This window comes from Haliotis cracherodii, unplaced genomic scaffold (genome assembly GCF_022045235.1).
Source record: "Haliotis cracherodii isolate W230 unplaced genomic scaffold, xgHalCrac1.p SCAF_4, whole genome shotgun sequence".
Classification (NCBI taxonomy): Eukaryota; Metazoa; Mollusca; class Gastropoda; order Lepetellida; family Haliotidae; genus Haliotis; species Haliotis cracherodii.
Window position 1 is genome coordinate 21,799,947 of NW_027266297.1, and position 6,750 is coordinate 21,806,696.

Here is a 6,750-nt window from a genome sequence, read left to right on the forward strand (position 1 = left end):
GACCGCCGTCATATAGCTGGAATATTGCTGAGTGTGGCGTTAAACAACCAACCAACCAACCAACCAACTTCCATCAAAACCTGTAACTCAACTAGGTACTCCTGTCAAATACTTCTGATCCGGCACATGGACATGACTATATCAGTGAAGGTAGTTTATGTCACAGCAGGCAATATTCCATCTATATCCCCTCGTCCTCTGGGATAGGCAAAGTAGTGGTTAGTAGCATGAACCTGGGGTACAATGATTCCGGCTAATTTATTTTCATATTGTTTAGATTTCACACAAGGTCATGTATATATTTGTACGTTTGAGTTCGACTGTATGAATTTGTATATATAAACGTCTCATGTTTTGTTTGATCGCTTTTATTATATACTTCAATGTGAAAGACTGAGTTTTCCGAAGTTGAGAAAAGTGATATTTCCATTGCAGTGACCGTAACACTTGATATTTTACTGCAGCGAACATAACATTTTGACGGACCTATTGTCATACAAGAGTTACCTCCCATTGTCTCTCTTTGTCGTTAGAGACCAGCCCGTACACAAACCGTTGACGTTCTTTTTACGTTTGGTCCATATTGACAAGGCAAAATAATGACAGGCGGTCGTTTATGGAGTTATAAAGTTGTTTTGTATATTATCATATCTAAATGTATGACAAAGAATTTTGGTGACCCTGGTGAAATATTTTTTGATACTTTTGTTTATATTTTTTAAGATTTTCCAAAGACGAAATTACTAAGTCGCAAATACAAGGGGTAGTGAACCGTCCCTCTTTGTTAGGTAGGGATAATTTATTTCAAGGTTTTACATTTGTAATCAAATAATTAAATATTAGACAACTACACAAAAAGTACATAATATACAGGATATTCCATGTGTCGAGTGAAATATCATCTCGTGACGGGGGAAAAGGAGATATCCTGAAATATCCCCTATTTATCGACTGACCATGAGCACCAAACTATTTGTTATTCGTTTACAATATCAATGCATTTTTCTCATTTCAATTACACGAGGTCCTGCGCACTGGTGAAAGCATAAATTTATCAGAAAAATATAATCACTAGAAATGCACCATGAACATGGCATTGTGTTATGGCATTGTGTTATGAATGGGAAAGACAAAAGCTGAATGGTGTGCCAAAGAGGCACGTTCTGCGAGTTCTTACTGACAAGTGGACATGTTAACACAAGTGCGATCTGTTCTTGGGTATTGGACAAGTGTTCATACATGTTAACACAAGTGCGATCTGTTCATAACGTATGTGGGTATTGGACAAGTGTTCATACATGTTAACACAAGTGCGATCTGTTCTTGGGTATTGGACAAGTGTTCATACTTGTTAACACAAGTGCGATCTGTTCATAACGTATGCGAGTATTGGACACGTGTTCATACATGTTAACACAAGTGCGATCTTTTCATAACGTATGTGGGTATAATACAAGTGTTCATACATTTTAACACAAGTGCGATCTGTTCATAACGTATGTGGGTATTGGACAAGTGTTCATACATGTTAACACAAGTGTGATCTGTTCATAACGTATGTGGGTATTGGACAAGTGTTCATACATGTTAACACAAGTGCGATCTGTTCTTGGGTATTGGACAAGTGTTCATACATGTTAACACAAGTGCGATCTGTTCATAACGTATGTGGGTATTGGACAAGTGTTCATACTTGTTAACACAAGTGCGATCTGTTCATAACGTATGCGAGTATTGGACAAGTGTCCATACATGTTAACACAAGTGCGATCTGTTCTTGGGTATTGGACAAGTGTTCATACATGTTAACACAAGTGCGATCGGTTCATAACGTATGTGGGTATTGGGCAAGTGTTCATACATGTTAACACAAGTGCGATCTGTTCATAACGTATGTGGGTATTGGACAAGTGTTCAAACATATTCACTTCCTTGGTTAAACCAGGCAGATTCCTTAGCGAAACGATTAGTTGGTAACGAAGCATATATCGTCTTAGCCTTTAACCTTGATGTCTGTAGACTCTAGGTGAATCAACTCAACACTGATTCATAAAGAGACTTGTAGAGGAGCATTCACAAAACCATTAAATGCTCCCACACACAAATATGAAAGCGAAATGCATTATCAAAGGAAAGCTTGTTGTTTCGCACCTGTCCAGCTATCTATGTTTGTCTTCAATGCAGAAACAGTACATTGGTCAGTCAACAGTTTTCTGATACCTATTTGATGTCACAATTGTTTTATTATCACTCGCCACGAAGTGAGAGGCGGATACAGGGATGGAGAGTGTCCGTGTGCCTTGCCGTCCGTCACGTTTCGTTTCCGGAACATACCACAAAGGTTGTTCAAATTATGTTTTAATCAAACTATGCTTAGATAAATAAGTCTACCCACGAACTATTTAGGATGCTTTCCCGGTTTCCATGACAACACGTTCGACTTAAGTTGGAATGATGGTGGGCTGTTTCCAGAGCACAACTCCAAGACCGATCAATATTTCTTGATCACATTTTGCACAGATATCAATTCAGCCACGAACTAGTGTCTTTTCTATTGATGATTTTATGAATTTATATTTCCCGGTTTTCATGTCAACTCATTATAATAAATGAACCCATAACGAACCATTTGTATTTCCACACTGAATAATCTTGTAGTCAATTGCTTACTTTTGTGTTTTCTATGATGTTTTACCTTTAACATGTTTTTTTCTAATTCCATCGACAAAATTCAAAAACCCCATTATATCCAATGACAACCACTGATATATAGTAAATAAAGGGACTATAAAGCAAAGTATTGTTTTGTCATGTTCATTAAATTGCACTCTAAAACATGTATGTCTTATATTCGACTGGGCTAGCGTTCATCTCTACCCACATTAAGAAAACACGTGGATGGCTAATTTCGCGAGACTGCCTATGTGGTCGAGTGGACAGAGCGTTTGCCCTTGGAAAGGGAAGTCGGTGGTTAGATCCATGGCCATGTCACACCAAAAGACGTTAAAGGATGGTGTTTGTCGGCGCGGATACAGATTAACACCTGATATCATCACTATTTGTAGTGATTCATAAACAAATGCTCAGAAAATAGTCGGAATCGTACAATCGACTCTGCATTGGGCAGAGAAATCTTGTAAATATTGTAAGGATTTTGTTGCTTTCATTGAGTTGAGTATTCCTGTTAAATTTCGTTCGTTCATCAAAGCGGCGTTAAACCAATACACTCACGTACTCTAAGCCGGAAAGAAAACAGTCCTTGTGAACTGACATGTGCCAAATAGCAACTTCATTTAAGAGTCATTATACGCCTGATCATCGTTCTCTACAGTCGTTATGCATGGCTCAACGTCTAATTTTATGAACATGATGTAAGGATGTCTGTTGTGTAGAAACGTATGTTTTGTTTGCTTATTCTGGACTATTTGTTCTCTTAGACACCTTACGTGTCAAGTTTTAGTTCACACAAGTGTAGAGTTTGATGTGAAATTAGAAGCAGGAAAGGTTACTCCTTCATCACGATTTCCGTGTTTGGGACGGGTGGGGTATTTATATATACATGTATGTATTCAGGTGTGATAGGGAAGCTTTTGTTTATGGTAATTTCATTTTAATCATGTTAAGTATATCCGGAGAAATAAAAACTGTTTGACTTCAACATCCTGATGTAAAATTCATTTCAAAGCTATCAGCCAGTGTTGCTAAATGTCACAGAGAGAAGAGTGGCACACATTTAGCATGCCAAATACCATGCAGGAATGACATGACTTTTAAGTGTATGATCTGCGTGTGCATTATTAATTAAATATTTATTATCAAATAAAAAACTTACTCTTCCGAAACTGCGGTGGCGCATAAGAGTTTCGAGTATCACACGTATTGTCACCTGACTACTGACAAAAGTATAATTGTGATGCATCGAAGGTTGTGCGGTCATGCTGCATGGAGATTTATGTGTAATCATGCTCCATGGAGATCTATGAATGTGTCATCATGCTGCATGGAGATCTATGTATGTGTAATCATGCTGCATGGAGATTAATGTATAATCATGCTGCATGGAGATTAATGTGTAATCATACTGCATGGAGATCTATGTGTAATGATGCTGCATGGAGATTAATGTGTAATCATGCTCCATGGAGATTTATGAATGTGTCATCATACTGCATGGAGATCTATGTGTAATGATGCTGCATGGAGATTAATGTGTAATCATGCTCCATGGAGATTTATGAATGTCTCATCATACTGCATGGAGATCTATGTGTAATGATGCTGCATGGAGATAAATGTCTAATCATGCTGCATGGAGATCTATGAATGTGTCATCATGCTGCAAGGAGATTTATGTGTACTCATGCTGCATGGAGATTAATGTGTAATCATGCTGGATGGAGATTAATGTGTAATCATGCTGCATGGAGATTAATGTCTGATCATGCTGCATGGAGATCTATGAATGTGTCATCATACTGCATGGAGATTAATGTGTAATCATGCTGCATGGAGGTTAATGTGTAATCATGCTGCATGGAGAGCTATGAATGTGTCATCATACTGCATGGAGATTAATATGTAGTCATGCTGCATGGAGATCTATGTGTAATCATACTGCGTGGAGATCTATGTGTAATCATGCTGCATGGAGATTAATGTGTAATCATGCAGCATGGAGATCTATGAATGTGTCATCATACTGCATGGAGATCTATGTGTAATCATGCTGCATGGAGATCTATGAATGTGTCATCATACTGCATGGAGATCTATGTGTAATCATGCAGCATGGAGATCTATGAATGTGTCATCATACTGCATGGAGATTAATGTGTAATCATGCAGCATGGAGATCTATGAATATGTCATCATACTGCATGGAGATCTGTGTGTCATCATACTGCATGGAGATCTATGTGTCATCATACTGCGTGGAGATCTATGTGTAATCATGCTGCATGGAGATTAATGTGTAATGATGCTGCATGGAGATCTATGAATGTGTCATCATACTGCATGGAGATCTATGTGTAATCATGCTGCATGGAGATCTATGTGTAATCATGCTGCATGGAAATCTATGTGTATTCAAGCTGCATGAAGATCTATGTGTAATCATGCTGCGTGGAGATCTATGTGTAATCATGCTGCATGGAAATCTATGTGTAATCATGCTGCATGGAGATCTATGTGTAATCATGCTGTCCCTGAAAATCGCACTTCGCATTATTTTCATTACTGTAAGTATTATTGCTTATCGGCGGAATGGCTTGTTGTCACTTCATAATTATTAGAACACACGCAGCTATCTTCGTTAATTAATCATCGCGATATTTCGTGATTCTACCGTAAGAGGTCATATAACAACACAAAAGGATCCAGAGAGTGGATCCCCTACCAGCACCGAGTAAAATGCTGATGTGCTTTGGCCCTAGCCCCTACCGCCCTCCTCGAATGTTTTGTTGGTTTGTATGCCGTTTAACGCCACACTCAGCAACACTGCAGCGATATGACGGCGATCGGTAAATTGACATCATGAGCATAGATCTACGCACCTTGTCACCCGATCCTGTTATCGCCTCTTAGAACAAACATAGGTTGCAGGTGACCAGCGCTCCCCGAGTTCATATCAATGAGTCTCTACAATAGTTAGGGGGCACAGGCTCTTGTGTTAGAGGGTGGAACAGCCCAGTGTTTGAAGCGTTTACTCGTCAGGCCGAAGTCCCGGTTCGATTCCCCACGTGCATACAATCAATTAGTCCATCACTGATTTCTCGTAGGCCGTTTCCGTGGTCAAGTCGATAGAGGGTGATCTCCCATTTGTCAGAAACCCCATTTGTCAGACAGCTTAAAACAACAACTTTTATGGTTGAGTGCACACCGGGTGTGTCATATATTCCCTTAAATCCGAATAGACTAGACCTGTCGTCAACAACTTTCTGACAACTGGTTAAAAAGAAAACAAAATTCATACAAACCAGTGGAATATATTGCTCAGTTAAAGGAGTTTTACAGTATATACTTGAAGTATAATACATAAAATACTAGTATACATACTATTTATAAACCTATTCATTGGGATCGCTATTAAGTAAGAGACTTCTTTCTATATGCATTAAGACCTATTGTGAGGTTTTACTTTCCAGTAGGGTTAAATTTCATAAACAGGAACGTAGTAATATCCCTGGGATTTTATATAATATTCCAGGGATTTTATATAATGCCCTGGGTATTTTATTAACATAACTTCCGGTCAGATTGTAACATGTGATGAAACGTAAAATCAAATGACAAATGTTTTCTTCAATTCCGGAGGATCGAACTCGCAACCTTCATTTCTGTAGCCCAGTGAGTGTACCACGAAGCTACAGAGATGTTGTAAAGCCTCACTGGAATTTAGAATGTCCTTTTCAAAATCCGTACGCCAGCAACAGTTATTTTACGCGCGTTTCCTAAGGTTCATGGAAAGTATGTTCGAAACATAAAAATGTTGATAAATGTTGTTTTAAGTTTCTTTTTTCGGTTTATAAGCATGGAAAAACACTTTCCCTCGGTTTTGGTAGACAGAGCATGCCCTGGGGAGAGGGAAAAACCAAGGGGGCGAACGTTCAAAGATTTACGTGTTGTTACCCTGCCTATCGCGCGGCGTTAAGGGGATACAAACAAGGACTGGTCGGCCAGAACCTTGAACGCGACGTTATAATCCATTTCACCCTACTTAATAGGTTGCGATTGGAGAACAACGAACAT